This window comes from Ascaphus truei, chromosome 23 (genome assembly GCF_040206685.1).
Source record: "Ascaphus truei isolate aAscTru1 chromosome 23, aAscTru1.hap1, whole genome shotgun sequence".
Taxonomy (NCBI): Eukaryota; Metazoa; Chordata; class Amphibia; order Anura; family Ascaphidae; genus Ascaphus; species Ascaphus truei.
In genome coordinates, this window is record NC_134505.1 from 5,024,933 (window position 1) to 5,046,589 (window position 21,657).

Sequence of the window (21,657 nt, forward strand, 5' to 3'; positions counted from 1 at the left end):
AAGCAGTCGAGGATTCACTCTTCAAAAGAATCGAGAGCTTCCCCAAGATCACGAGTAAAGACTACTCGAAGTTACGAGATCTTGGAGACCTGCTGCAAGAACTGGAGTTCGCAAGGAAAGACCATTCCTTAATATGTCTCAACGCCCTAGATTCAGCTCGTGGAGTGAGACCCATCCTGGAGAAGCTACCCTTCAACCTCCAAGAAAGGTGGCTTTCACAAGGTTCCAAATACAAAAGGGAGAAGCAGGTTGTCTTCCCCCCATTCTCATTCTTCGTGAGCTTCATCTGCGAAGCGGCAAAGACAAGAAACGATCCCAGTTTCATCTTAGGTGCGCAAACCACATACAGTGCAAGCAGCCCGAAGAACGAGAGACCAGCGACGAGATATGGTAACCCCCAAACACCCATCTCGGCCCGCAGGACGGACGTGCCTCCCACGGCCCAAACTACTCCCGATCAGTCGGTCGCCGGAGACAAGGAACCAAGGGACCCAAACAGGGAATGTCCCATACACAAGAAGCCACACCCACTCAACAAGTGCTTTGGGTTCAGGATGAAGTCCCTAGAGGAACGCAAGAGGTTACTTGGAGAATTCGGAGTTTGCTTCAAGTGCTGCGGTTCCACGACCCATCTAGCCAGGGACTGTAAGGAAGAGATCAAATGCACAGTGTGCGAGAGTGACAAGCACGTGACAGCGTTACACCCAGAGGCGATGACACTCCACCAACTCAAGAACCCATCCTCCATAGCGGAGCATGGCGGGGAGAAAGAAGAAGGAGAGTCAACATCCGTCACATCTCAGCGCACTGAGGTTTGCGGAAAAGAAGGTGACAAAATGTCCTGCTCCAAAATATGCCTTGTCGCAGTGCACCCCCAGGGACAACCTGAGAAGGCTATTCGGATGTACGCAATCCTCGACGACCAGAGCAACCGATCACTGGTCAGGTCAGAGTTCTTCGACATGTTTAACATACAAGATGGTGCCTTTCCTTACACTCTCAGAACGTGCGCAGGGCAAATGGAGACCACAGGGAGAAGAGTGAACGGCTACACCATATGCTCAATAGACGGCAAAGTGAACATGCCCCTTCCCACACTCATAGAGTGCAACCACATGACCACAAACAGGGACGAGATACCCACACCAGACGTGGCACTCCATTACCCCCACCTCAAAGGAATAGCCAACCACATCCGGCCTGTGGAACAAGACGCCAAGATCCTGCTGCTGCTCGGTAGGGACATCATGAGGGTACATAAAGTCCGTAAACAGCACAACGGACCCCACAACGCGCCATACGCCCAAAGACTCGACCTAGGATGGGTGATAGTGGGCAACTCGTGCACTAACAGAGAGCACGGGCAAGACTACGTTGATGCCCGCAGAACGGAGGTGACAGAATGTGGACACACATCTCTCTCTGAACCATGTCTTGGCCATCTCCAAGTGACCGAAGGGCCAAGTGAAGAGGAAAGACAAGGTCATACCCCTGAGACCAACAAAGACATCCTCACGCCGATGGGATGCGACAATGGCTTAGGATGCTCAGCAGTCCAGACAGCCAAGGATGATGAGTCGACTCCACCGAAGGAAGAGAGTAACCTCCCAAAGGTGACCGATAAAGGGATCGTCCTAAAAACAACAAACAATCAGACAATACTCCCGCGAGCAAGGGCACAATTAAGACGTACAGTTGTTCCTCTCCACAGAGTATCAAGCAACAGAGCAACCAATTGCCACGGCTGGCATAGCCGCAAAAGATTGCGCCCCACAGGCGAAGCCACAGTGTCAAAAGGACTGTTCGTTCAAACACGTAAAAGGGGACAGTTGCAGAGACATTTCCCAAAAGGATTTACAAGGACAAAAGAGACTGTTCTTCGTCATGTCCAGGGAGAAAACAACCTCCCGATGGCAGTCAACAAAGAAACACAAAAGCTTTTCACCAAACTACGCGGAGATGTTCTCGTGCAAGAGAAATGTACCGATGAACTACGGTGCACAGCGTTCCAGACAACAAGGAACGATGACAAACAAACACCCTCGAGGGAAGATAGAGGATTCCCGAGGTTAACTGTCAAGGAGCTCTCTAAAGACGGACCAAGCAGTCGGGTGACTCCGCTACCATTCCGTTCACCAAGGAGGCGCTTCCCAAACAATGGAGAACATGCCATCTCTAGGTTCACCTCGCACCTCTGCGGCCCACAAAGGGAACCAGAGACCAAAAACAACTTTGTGGTCTTCATCCAGAAGATATTCTTTACCGGCCACGCAAAGCCAGCACCTCTAATGGAGGAAGGCAAAGAATGTCGGTACCTCCAATCACCTGGGGCCTACCACCCTCAGGAACCCGATCAAATCCGGGTAATTTTCAACCCCAGCGCTCAGCTTCAGGGAGTCTCCCTGAACGACGCCCCCTTTATTGGATTACATTCGACAACCAGTTTTCCAGGGACAGTAATCCGCTCCCACAAGGAGCCAAAAGCCCTCTCCTTCTGCCAAACGCCAGGTGATAGAGCAACAGGCTGCCACGGCTGGTATACCTACAAGGGGATACACTCTGTGGGTGAAACTACAGAGACAAAAGGACTGTTCTCTCACAAGACTAAAAGGAAACAGTGCCAGAGACTTTTATACAAAGACATTGTGGTGCAACCAGCAAACCTGGAGCTGTGCATCCACCCTGCATCCTTTGCCAAAGAACCTTGGCCAAGGGACCTTGATACCAGTGATACCGGCCGGTGTCACATCGCTATGTGGACATGGACTCTTGCATTGTTTGAGAATGTGATGTTATCTTTGTTATGCATTGCACATATGTTCCACATATTCCAGTTATATAGTGGTATCTCCAGATACCAGACGGGGAGTGTCATGGAACAAGAATCACATTCCTGCCCGACCCCCCTTCTGCTTGTCAGCTCCTTAAGTTCAGCTGCAGGCATTGGCTCCACATACACACACTGTGCCTGTGTAACATGCAACAATGTTGCATTTTTTGCCTCTGAGCACATAATCAGTGAACTGCTACTGCAGCTTCTCCAGTCCTCCCAGTTAATGGACTTTCCCATGTTCTCCCCTGTCTTTTGCTGACAGTTAGTGCAGTCCCACTCAACCTTTAGTGTGACCCCTGCCCCTCACTTTCTTTTCCACCCTAGATTACAGTGAGTACAGACCTGTCTGCATCCACCCCTGGTAAGGCCTTTCTCTCTTACCATAGTCCAACCTCATAGAAGCATCCCACATAGAGAAGCACTCTCTGCCTACACTACACCCACAAGTTCCTGTGTTTTCTAATCCAGCAATAAAATTAAGAAAGACATAAAGGACTTGTCATGCTTTGGAAGAGGGAGGACATGAGTTGAGCTTACTGGGACTAATCATACATCATTCGTGACCCTGGTTCCAGGATAATTGATAATGATCCAGGACATGGCCTTTTGGTAGCAATCAAAAGACTTGACTTGAGTAATACATCAAGGTTGCCAACAAACATGGGGTAGGTAAAGGGGTATACCAAACCAGGGCCGGGCTGTTATCTCACTGTTGACCTGTGGCTGGCAGGGATGAGTGCTGACGTGACCTTGAGGGGGTAACCAAGGTCACGGCTTTTTGTTGTGCACACACGTGCTGCAGAAACGAATTAACAATGCAGTGGGAACCCTACGTCTGAAAATAAAACCTCACCTGACCTTGAACTAAATCCTGACTATCATAGTACAGTAACTGTTGCCCCCTGTGTCATATCTGCAAAGTTATTATCCGCTATCATCTGCTTCCTCTCCTTCCTCCCCCCCCTGCTCCCCTTAAGTGCCATTCAATAGTCATTCATGGCCTCCCTGGCAGTGAAAGAAAGCAGGAGAGAAAAAAAAAATGAAATAATGTATCGTTTTTTTTATAAAGATTTAATCCCCTTTAAATCGTCTGTTAATATTTTTCTGTCATTTGCCACAACAACAGAATTGAACATTGCTTTGCATTTCTCCGGGAACACTGGATTCCAGCCTATCAGCTACTTGGCTTAACTAATGAGGTCCCTCCTAATTACTTTGCAGACTAGCAGCACAGTGTGTGGCTCTGACAAACAGTCTTATCGCTCAACATGCATAGCGTTTTGTTGACACAATGATATTAACTATCAGCCCTTACCCCAAAAGGGGCGGCGGGTGGGGGAATTTTTGGGGAGGAATCCGGGAAAAGAGAGGTAAGCACGAGGCACCCACAGTGGCGTAACTTCGCCTTAAGGGGTCCCCCTGGGCGACGTCACAGCACCCCGCTCTCGCTCCCCGGCAATCAATTTGACAACGCGATGTCACGTGAACCCCGCGGCGTCATCCGACGGCGGGTTACCATGGCGATTCATCACCGAAGACCAGGTAGTAGAAGTTACAGAGGCCTCGCGCTGTACCCCCCTCTCCCCCCCAACCCCCCTGGTATTTAATTTAAATGCCTTGGTTGAGAGTGCGGGATCTCTGCAACCGCCGCGCGCCCTCCCCCCAGAAAATCTCACCACCCCCCCCCCCCCCCAAGTTGGCGCAGGACATCCATTGGAATTGCTTGGGGTTACCTATAAAACCCATCCAGCACGAGCAGAAGAACGACAGTACAGTGGTACAGCTCAACCCCATAATAGCGCCGTCCGCTACAACGCGAATCCGCTTATAGCGCGATGCACGCGTGGCTCCCAATTTACGTAATTATGAATACTTTACAACACGGTTATTGGTGTCTTAAATACTTTGTTGTACAATGCACACAATGGTACATTATTTCTAACGCGATCCGCTTATAACGCGGTGTGATTCTTTGTACCCCAAGCACCGCGTTATAAGGGGGTTGAGCTGTACCTGTTTTTATGTGCAAAATGTTGGGAGTTTTTACACCAGATAGGAAAATGGAAAAACTGGGTGGTCCAAGTTCTTATCTGCCAACAAACTACAGCTCAACCCCGTTATAGCGCGATCCGTTACAGCGCGGATCTGCTTATATCGCGATGTACGCGTGGCTCCCAATTTATCATATTTCTGAATACTTTACAACACAGTTATGGGTGTCTTAAATACATTATTGTACAGTGCATACAATGGTACATTATTTCTAACGCGATCCGCTTCTAACGCGATGTGATTCTTCGGACCCCAAGCACAGCGTTATAAGGGGGGTTGAGCTGTGTATATTTCTGTGTGTCTATGTCATTGTAATCTAATGAAATGATAGCAAAGCGCTGGGAATCTCTTTAGAATTGGGAACTCATTTGAATATACACGTACGCATTAGGGCTGCTTTGCATACTTTGGGGTCATTATAAAGTTGTTGGGGGCCTATCAAAGAAGACACAGAAGCTACTTATCTGAACCGTGTGATGGGTAGGGATTTGACTCGTGTAATCTCATGGGTATTCTGTCTTTTCTCAGCAATGCGGAACTGATTGCTTTAGCTTTGGGACTCATTGATCTCTCGTTAAAGGTGCAATTCCCCGCCCCTCCCCCCCCCCCCCCCCAATATGACCTGATTTGATAGTGAGCTTCATGTGAATACAACACCAACCTTCTCATTATTTCCTGTATCCTGGCCCTTTTTTGAAGTGATTTACATTTTTTATTATAAAAGGCCTCGACGCCTGGAGTAGAGTGTCCACACGGTGACTCCTGGTGTTAATTCTCACCGACTCTTGCTCACCTTCGCCAGGCAACTGATAAAGTATCTCAGCGCACAACGCTCATAGTGCATTAAATGATATCTTTAGTAACCAAAATAAGAAGGTAAGTATTGTGCGTACATAAAACAAAATTTAAACAAGCATTTCAGGGTTATTGTTACCCAAGCACCAACGGACGCCTGTGATGGTCTCGTGGCTCTCTCCTTCTCACTCCAACAACCTCGATGTAGGGCCTGGAAAATCTCCACTCCAAACGCTGGTGTTTTGGCCTCTCGCCTTAGGGAAAGGCTAGTGCAGCTTCAGCAGTCCAGAAAAAGACCTCCGCTTATATGCGTTGTGCCCGTCACTGCATAAATCTCGTGTATAACGGAGCAGCGGAGTACACGCGGTTTTGCGTCCTGGTCGAGAGCTTCTTCCGGGTCTGTGACGTCACAAGATCGCGAGACTTCGTCGCAAGTCTGCAGGACACCGGATCAGTTCTCTGGGAGTGCTGGGATGTAGAGGGTTCGCAAATGTCATCAATCCTACGCGTTTCGAAACCACAGAGGGTCTCTTCATCTCTTCTGGACTGCTGAAGCTGCACTAGCCTTTCCCTAAGGCGAGAGGCCAAAACACCAGCGTTTGGAGTGGAGATTTTCCAGGCCCTACATCGAGGTTGTTGGAGTGAGAAGGAGAGAGCCACGAGACCATCACAGGCGTCCGTTGGTGCTTGGGTAACAATAACCCTGAAATGCTTGTTTAAATTTTGTTTTATGTACGCACAATACTTACCTTCTTATTTTGGTTACTAAAGATATCATTTAATGCACTATGAGCGTTGTGCGCTGTGTTTCTTGTTTTTTTGTGTGCATTTAGGGGGGACCAGAGCCATCCCTGGTGTCACAGCTGCAGACGCTCCATAAATATTCATACTATACACAAGGTCACCTATTTAATTGTATCACATTCATCACGTTATTTATATATTGTTGTTGCGCACTTTTCTTTTGTTCACCTGATAAAGTATCTGTTGTCTAAATTTTAGCATAGGTTGAACTTGATGGACGTACGTCTTTTTTCAACCTCATCTACTATGTAACTATGTAACTATATCCTCCTACTATGTAACTATGTAACTTGGAGCTGTTCTCCATGCAGATGGCAAAATACTGAACCAGAAATAAAGTCTTATCTTAATCTCTGGTTATTTGTGGTGTACTGAGTCAAAAAGGGGCTCAGCGACCCATATTCATTTGGATGATGGGATATTTTTTTAGGAACAAAATACACAGTTCGGAGTTGAAAATAGACATCTTGCTCAGAAATGGGCAAATTGTTTGGGGCGAATTTGGTTCCTGACGTCCGCTGATATCTCAACAATTTGATCTCACCGCTCACCTAATTTCTAGGTCAATAGTATTGACTGGTGCATACAGGAGACATGTATAGTACAGCTCAACCCCGTTATAGCGCGATCCGTTACAACGCGGATCCGCTTATAGCGCGGTGCAAGCGTGGCTCCCAATTTATCGTAATTACGAATACTTTACAACACGGTTATTGGTGTCTGAAATACTTTATTGTACAACGCATACAATGGTGCATTATTTCTAACGTGATCCGCTTATAGCGCGATGTGATTCTTTGGACCCCCAAGCACAGCGTTATAAGGGGGTTAAGCTGTACCAAGAAGCACAGAGGGGACGAAGAAAACCGCCCCCACGGTCCCCGTTTACTGCACTATGTCCAATAATCCAAATGTCTGTGAGACTTAAAATCAGGCTTTTGATACCATTGTGGTTGTGAACAAACTGATTAATGATTAAACACCTACTTTTTATGGACTATATTTTAATCTTTTCGTCGTTATTTTACTAATAAAACGTTATTATTTTTGGCTATTAGGCTTTAATTAGTATACTGCAGTCTCATCTTGTGAGAGGCGTCTACTATTGGTCACCTATGCTATTTGTATGATGGGCTTAAGATTGGAATATTAAGTCGCACAGACATTTGGATAATTGGACATTGGAGTGCAGTAAACAGGGACCTTGGGGGTGTTTTTCTTCATCACCTCTGTCCTTCTTGGTCCGCTGATATCGGTGGTCGAATGTCAAAAGGGGCCGATTCGCGTTTCGCGAATGTTCTTTTTATTATTATTACCAAGACACTTCGTGGATTCCGTAACCCACGGTTGGGTTTGAAGAATCCACCAATGGATGGCCGATTCCGCAGATTGAATTCTACAAACCCGTCCACGTGTTTTTTGTCTAAACGGTGGATTTTGATGAATCCGCGTGGATTGAAACCCGGGGGCAAATCTGGTTGCGGGTTTTTACGCGGCAAAACGGATTTTAGGGGTAACATCGGTGGAAATCTGGGAAACGGGTTTTGGGGGTAACATCGGTGGAGATTTGGGAAAGGGATTTCGGTGGATTCGACCATCTCTAATTTTACTGTACAGTCCAGAAATAGTTTTAAAAGACAATTAAAATGTAGGGGAAGGGCAACTTTTGTAGGAGACACAGAGTTTGGTCAAACATGAACATTGAACATCCAATAAAGCTGAAGACAAATAAACCAAGTGATTATCAAATAAGATAGTTCCCCTGAAGTTGGGTTCAATTTCTCCCCATCCCCGAAGTGAGAGGGTGAGGCAGGGATTGAGTGAGAGGAAGAGGAAAGGGAATTGAGTGAGAGGAGGGATTGAGTGAGAGAGGAGAAGGAAGGAATTGAGTGAAAGGAGGGAGGGGAATTGAGTGAGAGGAGGTGGGATTAAGCGAGAGAGGAGGATGAAGGAATTGAGTGAGAGGAGGAGGGAGCGATTGAGTGAGAGGAAAGGGGGGAATTGAGTGAGAGGAGGGATTGGGATTGAGTGAGAGCAGGAGAGAGGAAATTGAGTGAGAGGAGGAGGGATTGAGTGAAGGGATGTGGGAGGGATTGAGTGAGAGGTAAAGCGGAATTGAGTGAGAGGAGGACTGTGGGGGAATTGAGTGAGCAGAAAGGGGGAATTGAATGAGAGGAAGAGGGAGGGGAATTGAGTGAGAGGAGGAGGGGTGGGGATTGAGTGACAGGAGGAGGGGGGTTGAGTGAGTTGATGAGGGAGGAATGGGACTGAGTGAGACGAGTGAGGCATTGAGTGAGAGGAGGAGGGATTGAGTGAGACAGGAGGAGTGAGGCATTGAGTGAGAGGAGGGATTGAGGAGGAGGAGGAGGGAGGGATTGAGTGAGTGAGAGGAAAGTGGGGAATTAAGTGAGAGGAGGAGGGAGGGAAATTGAGTGAGAGGAAGAGGGATGGGGATTGAGTAAGAGGAGGAGAGGGGGCAGTGCGTGGGAGGAGAAAAGATTGAGTGAGAGGATTAGGAGGGAATTGAGTAAGAGTAGGAGGGGGAACTGAGTGAGAGGAGGAGGGAGGGGAAAGGAGTGAGAGGAGGCATTGAGTGAAAGTATGAGGGGGAATTGAGTGAGAGAGGAGAGGATGGGGGAATTGAGTGAGAGGAGGAGGGGGGAATTGAGTGAGGAGGAGGCATTGAGTGAAAGGATGAGGGGGGAATTGAGTGAGAGAGGAGAGGATGGGGGAATTGAGTAAGAGGAGGGATGAATTGAGTGACAGAGGAGAAAATTGAATGAGTGGGGGGGAAGGGGGCAGTAGTACAGTTGCCTACCCTAACATTGGCGCCCCCGAAGAAAAGGTAGGCCTCCTCTTGTTGTTAACCCCATCATTGCTAGAAATGATCTACAACCTATCGCTTGCCAATGCACTGCTTGCCCATAAGGCAGGGAAGGGGTTAAAAAAAATGCATGCACGTTCCCTCCCAGGATGCGGTGTTTTGACGATTGTCTCACATTGTTATGCAGTTACTGCGGAGCCATCTGGAATAGAGATGTGTAAAATGCTTGCATGAGGTCAGACGCAGAACAAGTGAAAGGGGGTGGGCCCCCCGGGTGGGTGGGCGCCCCAGGAGCCAGAGAATTGTTGTGCTCCCCTGGGGGGGGGGGGGAGGCCAAGGGCCGAGCCTGGAAAAAAAAACTCCTGCTTCCTCATCCTCCGCAGGGTCGGAGAAAGTCTCTTAAGGTGGCGTGGGTCTCCGCGCCCTTGCACACGTTGCACCCGCGGTAGATTCGCCCTGGCGCGAGGTGTCATGAAAGCCGCTGGCCCCCCTTTCGGAGGCGCGGAAACGGTGGCGGCCGAGTCAGTCAAACGATTTGGCCTGAGCGTCACATCAACGCGGCAGAAGCAACTTCATTCAGGGAGCTAACCCGTCGGAAAGATCGATAATTGGCTTGCTGGTGAAACTATCGGAAACTCACCAATTTTCCAACTCTATCTGTCCATGAAATGTCGGTGAATTCACTCTATAACCTCTGTTCATTTAATGTAACCATGTATTGTTATAACTCTGTGCCCAGGACATACCTGAAAACGAGAGGGAACTCTCAGTATATTACTTCCTGGTAAAAAAAAAAAATTACACCCCACCGCGCGTTTCGCCCCGGCTGTCTGGAGATCTTCCGCCAATGGCCAAGTCGTTTGGCGCCCCTTATTAGTCCTTTGAGGTTCGGCGAAATGTTTCGCAGGGAATCTAATATATAAAGCTGCTGAGCGTTTTCGGACAGGCTCGCCCCCGCCCCTAACCTGGAACATTCGCTGCCGGGAAGGGCCAGCGACACCGTGGCATGGGGATGAGACGAAGTGGCTGCAACCTCGGGGATGCGGATGGACGTTGAGTGGGATCCACTTGTGTTCTGATCGTGGTCGCCAAACCCTGGAAGTGATCTTCTGCTCGAAAACTAGCATTAGTGGCATCACGAGCCCTCAAAAGGGGGCCCGGACTAGTCGTTTTGCCCGACCAAGTCGCCGCGGGCATTTGGCCACCACTCACCTTGCCACGGGGGCATCTCTGCAACGGAAGCTTTACCTCCAAGGTAAGCTCCTAACCTTACCCCTTACCCTAAAAAAACCCTAATATTAACCCGAAATACTAGTCTATGTCTAAGCCTCTAACCTTAGCCTTTACCAGTGGTGGATTTCCCATTGGGTCCGATAAGCCCAGGCCTAGGGCAGCAAAATGTGAGGGGGGACGGCAAAAATGTCCGCCCCTCCCCCCCCATATACAGATGGCGCGCTCTCGGGCCTGGTGGGAAGGCAGTTACATGGGGTCGGCCGCGTCCTTGCTGCCGCCCCTCCTTCTCCTTTTCGTGAACGGCACGCGGCGTCGCCACGTCAAATGGCGTCATGGCATCGATGGCAACGCGTTCCGACGGAGGAGGGCGGCAGCAAGGGTACGGCCGCTACAGGTAAATGCCTTGGGGCATAGGGGATCTTCAAATACGCCACTACCCTTAGCCTAAAAAACCCTATACAGCACAACCCCGTTATAACGCGATCCGCTACAACGCGGATCCGCATATATCGCGATGCACGCGTGGCTCCCAATTTATCGTACGTATGAATACTTTACAACACGGTTATTGGCGTCTAAAATACTTTGTTGTACAATGCTCACAACGGTACATTATTTCTAACGCCATCCGCTTATAGCGCCGTGTGATTCTTTGGACCCCAAGCGCAGCGTTATAAGGGGGTTGAGCTGTACTTAGCAGCTAATACTAACGCTACCCCCTACCCTACAAACATTAACCCCTTACCCAAAAATCCCTTACCCTAATCCCCTAACCTAAAAAACCCTCACCTTAACCTCCTACCCTAACCGTTATAACCCCCTTAAATTAACTTACTTTATTGGCGAAACAGCCGGCTGACGCGTTTCGAGCGGCTGCGGCGCATGACCCCCTTGGCAGCCAAACGCCGGCCAAATATCCGATTCCGATAGGGGGCCTCCGCAGTGCCGGACCTCTTGGCGTTTAGAGAACATCATCCAGCCCCAACTGTGCACGCAATGTCTTGTATATAATGTATAACCCTGTTCATTTATGTAACTGTATTTGTAACCATGTGTTATTTGTCTTAACTCTGTGCCCAGGACATACCTGAAAACGAGAGGTAACTCTCACTGTATTACTTCCTGGTAACACGTTTTTATAAATAAATAAAATATAACCTTTAGGAAAGAATGTAACAATCAAAAGTGCTTCCTTATACAAATGTAACTGTGCTAAAAGAAAAGATACATGGCATTTCGAAGGCGACCCTGAAGGGGTCTTAACAATGTTACTGCCATTGGTACACTTTGCCCCCAGGAGGGACTGACCCCTTAACTATGTCACTGCCATTAGTTCACTTTGCCCCTAGGAGAGACTGACCCCTTAACCATGTCACTGCCATTAGTACACTTTGCCCCTAGGAGAGACTGACCCCTTAACCATGTCACTGCCATTAGTACACTTTGTCCCTAGGAGAGACTGTCCCCTTAACCATATCACTGCCAGTAGAACACTTTGCCCATAGGAGAGACTGACCCCTTAACCCTGTCACTGCCATTAGTACACTTTGCCCCTAGGAGAGACTGACCCCTTAACCCTGTCACTGCCATTAGTACACTTTGCCCCTAGGAGGGACTGATCCCTTAACCCTGTCACTGCCATTAGTACACTTTGCCCATAGGAGAGACTGTCCCCTTAACCATGTCACTGCCATTAGTACACTTTGCCCCTAGGAGAGACTGACCCCTTAACTTTGTCTCTGCCATTAGTACACTTTGCCCCCTAGGAGGGACTGACCCCTTAACCATGTCACTGACATTAGTACACTTTGCCCCTAGGAGAGACTGACCCCTTAACCATGTGACTGCCATTAGTACACTTTGCCCCTAGGAGAGACTGACCCCTTAACCATGTGACTGCCATTAGTACACTTTGCCCCTAGGAGAGACTGACCCCTTAACCATGTCACTGCCATTAGTACACTTTGTCCCTAGGAGAGACTGACCCCTTAACCATGTCACTGCCATTAGTACACTTTGCCCCTAGGAGAGACTGACCCATTAATCATGTCACTGGAATTAGTACACTTTGCCCCTAGGAGAGACTGAGCCCTTAACCATGTTACTGCCATTAGTACACTTTGCCCCTAGGAGAGACTGACCCCTTAACCATGTCACTGCCATTAGTATACTTTGCCCCTAGGAGAGACTGAGCCCTTAACCATGTCACTGCCATTAGTACACGTTGCCCCTAGGAGAGACTGAGCCCTTAACCATGTCAATGCCATTAGTACACTTTGCCCCTAGGAGAGACTGACCCCTTAACCATGTCACTGCCATTAGTACACTTTGCCCCTAGGAGAGACTGACCCCTTAACCATGTCACTGCCATTAGTACACTTTGCCCCTAGGAGAGACTGACCCTTTAACCATGTCACTGCCATTAGAACACTTTGCCCCTAGGAGAGACTGACCCCTTAACCATGTCACAGCCATTAGTACACTTTGTCCCTAGGAGAGACTGTCCCCTTAACCATATCACTGCCATTAGTACACTTTGCTCCTAGGAGGGACTGACCCCTTAACCATATCACTGCCATTAGTACACTTTGTCCCTTGGAAGGACTGTCCCCTTAACCATATCACTGCCATTAGTACACTTTGCCCCTAGCAGAGACTGTCCCCTTAACCATATCACTGCCATTAGTACACTTTGTCCCTTGGAGGGACTGTCCCCTTAACCATATCACTGCCATTAGTACAATTTGCCCCTAGGAGAGACTGTCCCCTTAACCATATCACTGCGATTAGTACACTTTGCCCCTAGGAGGGACTGTCCCCTTAACCATGTCACTGCCATTAGTACACTTTGCCCATAGGAGAGACTGACCCCTTAACCATGTCACTGCCATTAGTACACTTTGCCCCTAGGAGAGACTGACCCCTTAACCATGTCACTGCCATTAGTACACTTTGCCTGTAGAAGAGACTGACCCCTTAACCATGTCACTGCCATTAGTACACTTTGCCTGTAGAAGAGACTGACCCCTTAACCATGTCACTGCCATTAGAACACTTTGCCCCTAGGAGAGACTGACCCCTTAACCATGTCACAGCCATTAGTACACTTTGTCCCTAGGAGAGACTGTCCCCTTAACCATATCACTGCCATTGGTACACTTTGCTCCTAGGAGAGACTGACCCCTTAACCATGTTACTGCCATTAGTACACTTTGTCCCTAGGAGAGACTGACCCCTTAACCATGTCACTGCCATTAGTACACTTTGCCCCTAGGAGAGACTGACCCCTTAACCATGTCACTGCCATTAGTACACTTTGCCTGTAGAAGAGACTGACCCCTTAACCATGTCACTGCCATTAGTACACTTTGCCTGTAGAAGAGACTGACCCCTTAACCATGTCACTGCCATTAGAACACTTTGCCCCTAGGAGAGACTGACCCCTTAACCATGTCACAGCCATTAGTACACTTTGTCCCTAGGAGAGACTGTCCCCTTAACCATATCACTGCCATTGGTACACTTTGCTCCTAGGAGGGACTGACCCCATAACCATATCACTGCCATTAGTACACTTTGTCCCTTGGAGGGACTGTCCCCTTAACCATATCACTGCCATTAGTACACTTTGCCCCTAGGAGAGACTGTCCCCTTAACCATATCACTGCCATTAGTACACTTTGTCCCTTGGAGGGACTGTCCCCTTAACCATGTCACTGCCATTAGTACACTTTGCCCCTAGGAGAGACTGTCCCCTTAACCATATCACTGCCATTAGTACACTTTACCCCTAGGAGGGACTGTCCCCTTAACCATATCACTGCCATTAGTACACTTTGCCCCTGGGAGAGACTGTCCCCTTAACCATATCACTGCCATTAGTACACTTTGCCCCTAGGAGAGACTGTCCCCTTAACCATATCAGTGCCATTAGTACACTTTGCCCCTATGAGAGACTGTCCCCTTAACCATGTCACTGCCATTAGTACACTTTGTCCCTAGGAGAGACTGACCCCTTAACCATATCACTGCCATTAGTACACTGTGCCCCTAGGAGGGACTGATCTCTTAACCCTGTCACTGCCATTACTACACTTTGCCCCTAGGAGGGACTGACCCTTAACCATGTCACTGCCATTAGTACACTTTGGCCCTACAAGTCCTTGCCTTCTTTGATGATCCACTGGTCACTGACCCTCGCCCTTGAAGTGTCTTCAAATGCACATCCTTATCTGCTAACAGTGTGAGTGCGAGCGGTCCTTGGTATTCAGCAGTCTGTTTCCATGAGATGAAAGTGAGTTTCCAGGATCGCAGTGCTACGAGCTCTCTGGGAGAACATGACATCAGGTGTCCATCTCAACGTAGCTACTGGGAGGACATCCTGTGGCAGGAAGTTGAATTGTGCAAAGTCACCAGAGGACTTTAATTCTGGCCACATCTTCAGCCTTTGACAAGCTCCAGCTTCAAGTTCTCAGGAGACTTTAATTTATTTCTTTAGCGTTTCCTACCACAGCCGGATTCTTATTAGCAGCCATGCAGAAAACCGTGTGTGTGTGTGTGTGTGTGTGTGTGTGTGTGTGTGTGTGTGTGTGTGTGTGTGTGTGTGTGTGTGTGTGTGTGTGTGTGTGTGTGTGTGTGTGTGTGTGTGTGTGTGTGTGTGTGTGTGTGTGTGTGTGTGTGTGTGTATTAGCAAATAGAAATATTACTGTGTGCTCATTCACATGTCTTAGACAGGTCTGCAACCCCGCCTTTCACCATTATCACCCAGCACACAGCGCTTCCACTGCAGCAAGGGATTCTGGGTAATGACATGCAAATGAGCACACAGTGCCACTTTTTGTCTCAAGTCCATATTACATGGACAATCCTTAAGCCAATGCATGCTGCTTTAAACACAGCCTGGGATGAGCTGCAAAGCCAACGAACCCACTCACAGACAGACTGTTTCAACCTTCTGGGTCTCATTAGTGTGAGGTTGGTTGTACTGGCTTTGCCGTTTGAGAGTTATTGGTAGGTCTTCACCACACATTATTAAGGTTATGGCGAGTGAAAAGGTGAGTGGGTTTATTGGCTTTGCATCTCATCCCAGGCTATGTTTAAAAACTGTGTTTTAAAGCAGCAAGCATTGGTGTAAGGGTTTTCCATGTAATATGGACTTGAGACTAAAGGTGGCACTGTGTGCTCATTTGCATGCCATTTCCCAGAATCCCTTGCTGCAGTGGAAGCGCTGTGTGCTAGGTGATAATGGCTCTCCCCAGCTGCTGCGGCCTCCCCTCCATGCCGGACATTGGATCCGCCCGGAAGTTGGACCCAACTTCTGCATCCGCAAGCGGGATCGGCGCCTACCGGAGGCGTGAGACAACCCCAAGGTAAGCGTGCGTATATTGTGGAGGAGGGGGGATTGGATGTGTGTATATTGTAGGGGGGAGGTTTGTAATTGGGTGTGGGTATTGTGAGAGGGCAATTGTATGAGGGGGTTGTGGGAGGGGGATTGTGTGTGTGTGCCGGGGGGGGGACGGGGGGGCTCGTATTGAGTGAGGGGGGGATGGGGTATTGAGTGGAAGGGGGGAATGTGGGATTTGAGAGGGAGGGGGATTGAGGGAGCTGGATTGAGCGAGAGGCGGGGTCATTGAGTGAGAGGAGGAGGGGAAGAGAGTGAGTGAGTGAGTGAGAGAGTGAGTGTGAGAGAGGGATGGTGTGTAGGAGAAGGAGATGTGGACTTTTGAGAGGGGGAAGAGTGAGGTGATAGTGAGTGAGAGTAAGTGAGCAAGGGAGGGGGAGTGAGTGAGCAAGAAAAGGTAGGGAAGACGTGAGGGTGTGAAAGACGGAGGTGGCAGAGGTGGGGGGTAAGAGAGGAGAGGGAGGAGTGGGGGGGGTTAAGAGAGGGAGAGGTGGGGGTGTAAGTGAGGGAGGGGGAAGAGGTGGGGTGTAAGAGCAGGAGGGGGAGAGGTGGGGGTTTAAGAGAGGGAGAGGTGGGGGTGTAAGGGAGGGATGGGGAGAGGTGGATGTGTAAGAGTGAGGGGAGAAGTGAGAGACATGGGGGTGGGAGATTATGAAAGGGGGGAATGTGAGATGGGGGAGATAAATAGAGGAGGCTTGCCAGGCCGCAGACACAGGGGGCCCTGGTGGAAACTCTAGTTCTGGGCACCCGTGAAAGCTGTCGACAACCCTGATCAGGACCCCCCAATCCTGTGACTCTTCAATATACCCTAATTCACTTCCAGCAAGGTGATGCTCATCCAAATTCATGGTCCTCAAAGACTCTCTCAGCATTCCCGATATAAGGGTTCTGGGGGCTGTGCGCATGTCCTTTTTATTAAATGACATCGTAGAAGGCTGTTGAGTTTTGTATGTTTCTAATGAATGACCCAACCTAACGCCTAGCATTATGTCTAGCGATTGGAGACCTGTCCTTTGCATGCCAGAGGGCGTTAATACACCTTGTGTTACTAGCCAGGACGAAAGACCAAAAGCCCCAGTGACTAATGTACATCCAACATGACAAATGATACAGTTAAATACTTATCTTGTTTATCTTCTCATAAGCTAGGGTCAACTCTTTGGCCAAGGCATCTTAAGCTCACCACCACGTCACGGCCGAGAACCCAAACCCAACACATCGTGCATGTTGGACTCAAAAAGAGTGCTACTAAGGTCGGGACCACGTGTATAGAACATAAGACAAAAAGGGGGTTGAGCTTCCAGGGGCTGTGTGTGTTTGTAAATTTCAATTGGTCATCAATTTGGAGGTGTGTGACCCCTAATCCCTGGTTTCCAGCTCGCCCATCCCACCTTTTAAATGTCAGTTCTTGCCGTGCACCCTTGAATGGCCGTTAAGAAAGATCTCCCTCCGTTATGGAGCTTTTTGCAGGTTCACCACTGGACAGACGGGCCGTGCTGTGAAGTGGCCGTAGGCGTAAAATACTTTGGCCAAAGTGTTGAACTAAATGACCCTAGCTTATGAGTAAATGAACAGATAGGTATTTAACTATATCATTTGTCATGTTGGATGTAGCACTGGGGCGCCTCGTCTTGTGTTATACACAAGAGGTCCCAACCCTAGTAGCCCAGTAGAGCCGTTCCCGAAGACACCTTACGGCCCATTCGCTGGTATTCTGGCATCCCGACCCTTGGCGTGGAGCTGTCCGGGGGGGGACGGGGGCTCCACGAACAGCCGTAGGATCTGCTGCAGGCCATGCTCGTCCAGCTTTGTGCCTCGTACACCCCGTCACTGGGAATGTTCCTATTCTCCGTGGGGAGCGATGATAACCGCCGTAAAGAAGAACGTTTCATCGCGGCTGGAGACTGCACACGTCTCCAACCCTCTCGGCATCTGCCTATTTTGTAGTGTGCCGTCCCCGAGTGCTGGAATCCCCCATCCAAGGTCATTGGGGGCCCCTCCGACTTCCAGGGGCCCAGGCTCTTTGTTTGACTATGGCTAACCCGGTCCTCGGATTGGAAGCATCATGGGTTCTTCTAAGGGGGAAAACAAATGTCATTTTGGAGGGCATCGGCGATTGAAGGAAGTCTTCCCAGTGCTGGAGATTGTAGTCCCATTCATTTGAATGGCTCTGAGCGCTTCTCTGAAATGGGGAAGACTTCTTTCATGCTCATATAGCAGCATGATCAGGAAATGAAAACCCTCGATAACTCACTTTATAGGAAGGTCTGCCACCTAGTGGTGAGAGAGAGAGCACACACAAGGGGTAAACTTCAAAATGATGTGTTGAAGTGATGGACACTGTCTATCTCTTCAATACATCATTCTGAAGTTTACCCCTTGTGTGCTGTCTCTCCTTGCTGGACTAAAACCTGGTAATTGTCTCTATTACTCTTTATATGGACTAGCATCTGGATTTTATAGAATTGCTAGCTGATATACCCGGCGTTGCCCGGGATGTATATCCGTAATAGGTTTATATTTCACCCCCCCCTGCCTTTCACCCCCCCCCTGCCTTTCACCCCCCCCTGCCTTTCACCCCCCCCCACCTTTCACCCCCCTCTGCCTTTCACCCCCCCCTGCCTTTCACCCCCCCTGCCTGTCACCCCCTGCCTTTCTCGCCCCGCCCCTCCCTTTCACCCCTTCGCCCCTCACTTTCACGCCCCCCGCTCCTCCCTGCCTTTCACGCCCCCCGCCCTTCACGCTCCCCCCGCCCCTGCAATCCCGGGCAACACCGGGTATATCAGCTAGTATATTAATATATTAGAAAAACAAAAAGAGAGTACAAGGTTATAATAACACGAACTAAGACAAATGCAAATTCACAATATGTCACAAATAAAAGAGCGTTGTATGAGCAAGCTCATGCACCAACATGTGGCCAGACCGCCATCAGTATGCTCCGTCGTGGAGTATATCCTTGTAAGGCCTCCCTGCTGCTGGTGTCACCGTTTCTAGGTCCCTCCGGCAACCCGAGATTGCAGCCTGTTGTTCCTGGTCGGTAAAAGTCCTTGTCGTCTGAGGGCAACTCAGTGAACTTCCTCTCTGGCGTCTGCACTGCTGGGCACTTCACTTGACTACCGTGGCTTGCTAATACCACGTGACCCTACGCGTTTCGTCCGACACAGCGGATGAAATCTATGGTCTTTCTCCCTCCTAATAGAGGTAAATGAGAATTTGAATTCTAATAGAGGTATATTAGTATTTTATCTGGTAGTGTTAGGACTTGCGAACAGGGCTCTGCCTTGACGTGGCTCGCAAGCTTACAACGCTTTGGCCAAAGGGTTAAACTAAATGACCCTTGTTCAAGAGAATATTAAAGTATTTTACTGTGTATTTTTGTCATATTGGATGTAGCATTGGGCTTCTCTGTCGTTTGTTAAACCCAGAGTACCTGGTTTATTGGGGGATGAGGGGGTGGGTGATAGGGGGTAGTTGCCCCAGGGTGGGTGGTTAGGCCTTCCCGGGAAGGTTGCAGGAGGGGGTTAACCCCTTCATCACCTTAGCGGTTACTACTCACATTTTTTTGGGGGGAGATAAACGCGCATGGTTATCGAAATGTGACGAATCCTGCCGTGTAATGTGTCACAGTGCCCATTTTCGACCTACAGCAGGCCCCTTCATTTCTTCACTGGACGCCCAACAGCCTTGAAAATCGGAAAGAAAATGACCTGTTATTAAACTCCAAAGAGCTACGTAGCAATAAACTGAAATAATGGCCGCTCTGGAAAAACCATTAGAAACAACGGGCAAGATGTCAGGAAATAATTTTTATGCTGCTTTTAGGTTTGTTTTGGGGGGGGGGGGGTGTTCCTATCCTTTTTTTTTTTATTTGTTCCTTGGTATAATGGATGTCTTTTAAGTGGGCCAGTTCTGCGTCCAACTCTTTCTAATAAAAATCCTCGTCCCTGCTCAGCCGGAAGAGTCTGCTTGAGTTAGCACGGGCAGGTGTTTGCTGGGAGTTAAATGAGGTCATGTTCGGCATACTTCTCTTGCTCACAGCTGCGTAGCCAGACTTGAAAGCCCTTTTCCTAATGCAACAGTCTGGACACATAGACGATATAAAGTGTACAGTAGCTGTGCAAGTGGACAGCTTGCTTGGCAACAACGGGAACCGAGGGCCAGTTGACAGACAGCTTTGTGCCTTTTGCGTGTGAAGCCGCAACGTTGAGGGGTCAATGGGCCGATGTTAGAAAACTCCTGATTTCCGGTGGATATAACATTGAGCCGAGGGGAATATTTCACACAGGTCATTTTGACAAAGGGGTGGAACCCCAAGTCCGACGTGGCAAAGGACCCAAGGAAATGGAGATAGGCGGTTGATCCAACCGTTGATAGATTATGGTAGGCGTTATGTTGTGTTGGACGGTGTCCATTTATGATGGTACTTGGGGGATTCTTCTCCGCCTCTCCATATGCTCCCAAGCGAAGAGAAGTGTGATGTGCCCAAAACGCCCTCCTACTGTCTCTGTACGTTCCTCCTACCTACCAATTAAACTGTAAGCTCCTCGGGGCAGGGACTCCTCTTCCTAAATGTTACGTTTGTCTGAAGCGCTTATTCCCATGACCTGTTATTTATATCTATGTATTATTTGTTATTTATACGATTACCACGTGTATTGCTGCTGTGAAGCGCTGTGTACATTAATGGCGCTATACAACTAAAGACACACAATACAATACAATACAATGTACCATTATTATGTTGTTAACAATTATATAATAATAATTATGTTTATAAAAAAACATTTGGAGAGGGGAGACAAGACTGAAATCTGTTTTTTGATTGGACGGCTGCATTAATTGACGCGGCCGTCGCCACCAGAAAACAATGATCAAAAACGCTTCAACTGTCGCCCGCATGGCGGTAGCAAGCGGCGCGACAGGCGCGGTAAGGTATATGCGCTTTGCTGGGAAGCATACTTTTTTTTGGGGGGCTCTGCGCAGCATTGCTCTGGCCGACGCTGAGCGCGGTTTTTGTTGTATAATCGCGGCCTGAGGGAGGAGTTACACGGCGTAAAGATTATAATGAGATGTATTAAACATGGCATTTCTGGATCTGACTTTAATTTGTGTATAAAAGTTGAAGGGGCCTAAGCACGTAAGGCACTTATCGCCCACTTATCGCCCCAAAAGGCCTACAGCGATTCTGTAAGCGGTAATAAGTGGGCGAAAAAAGGCTGAATCGCCCCCAAAAATTTGCTCAAACAAAAAAAAACCCAGAGGCAGCGGTGATAAGCCACTGATCACCGCTTTTCGGTATGTTCATAAACTTGCGCAATTCTAGTAGTAACAAGAGACAAAAAAGCCCCAATGGTTCACCCAATATGACTAATTATATAGTGCATTACTACGTATTTTATCTATATTCTTTCTTCATAAGTATGGGTCATTTAGCTAAATCCTTTTGGTCAAAACATTTTAGAGATGGCAACCACTTCAAGCATCGTGACAATCATTACAAACATGAAATATTATAATAATAATGTAATATATATATATTCAGATCCCCAAATAAGGCAGACGCAGAACGGAACGACGGAGTAAAGACTCAGTCAAGGACTGTCCGGATCACCTCTCGGGGACCGTCCGAAAAGAGACGGGTGAATCTCCGGGCAGAGTTACTACGTGTAATTGCCGGAGGACGGTGGACTGGGGCGTACCTGCATTGCTGCC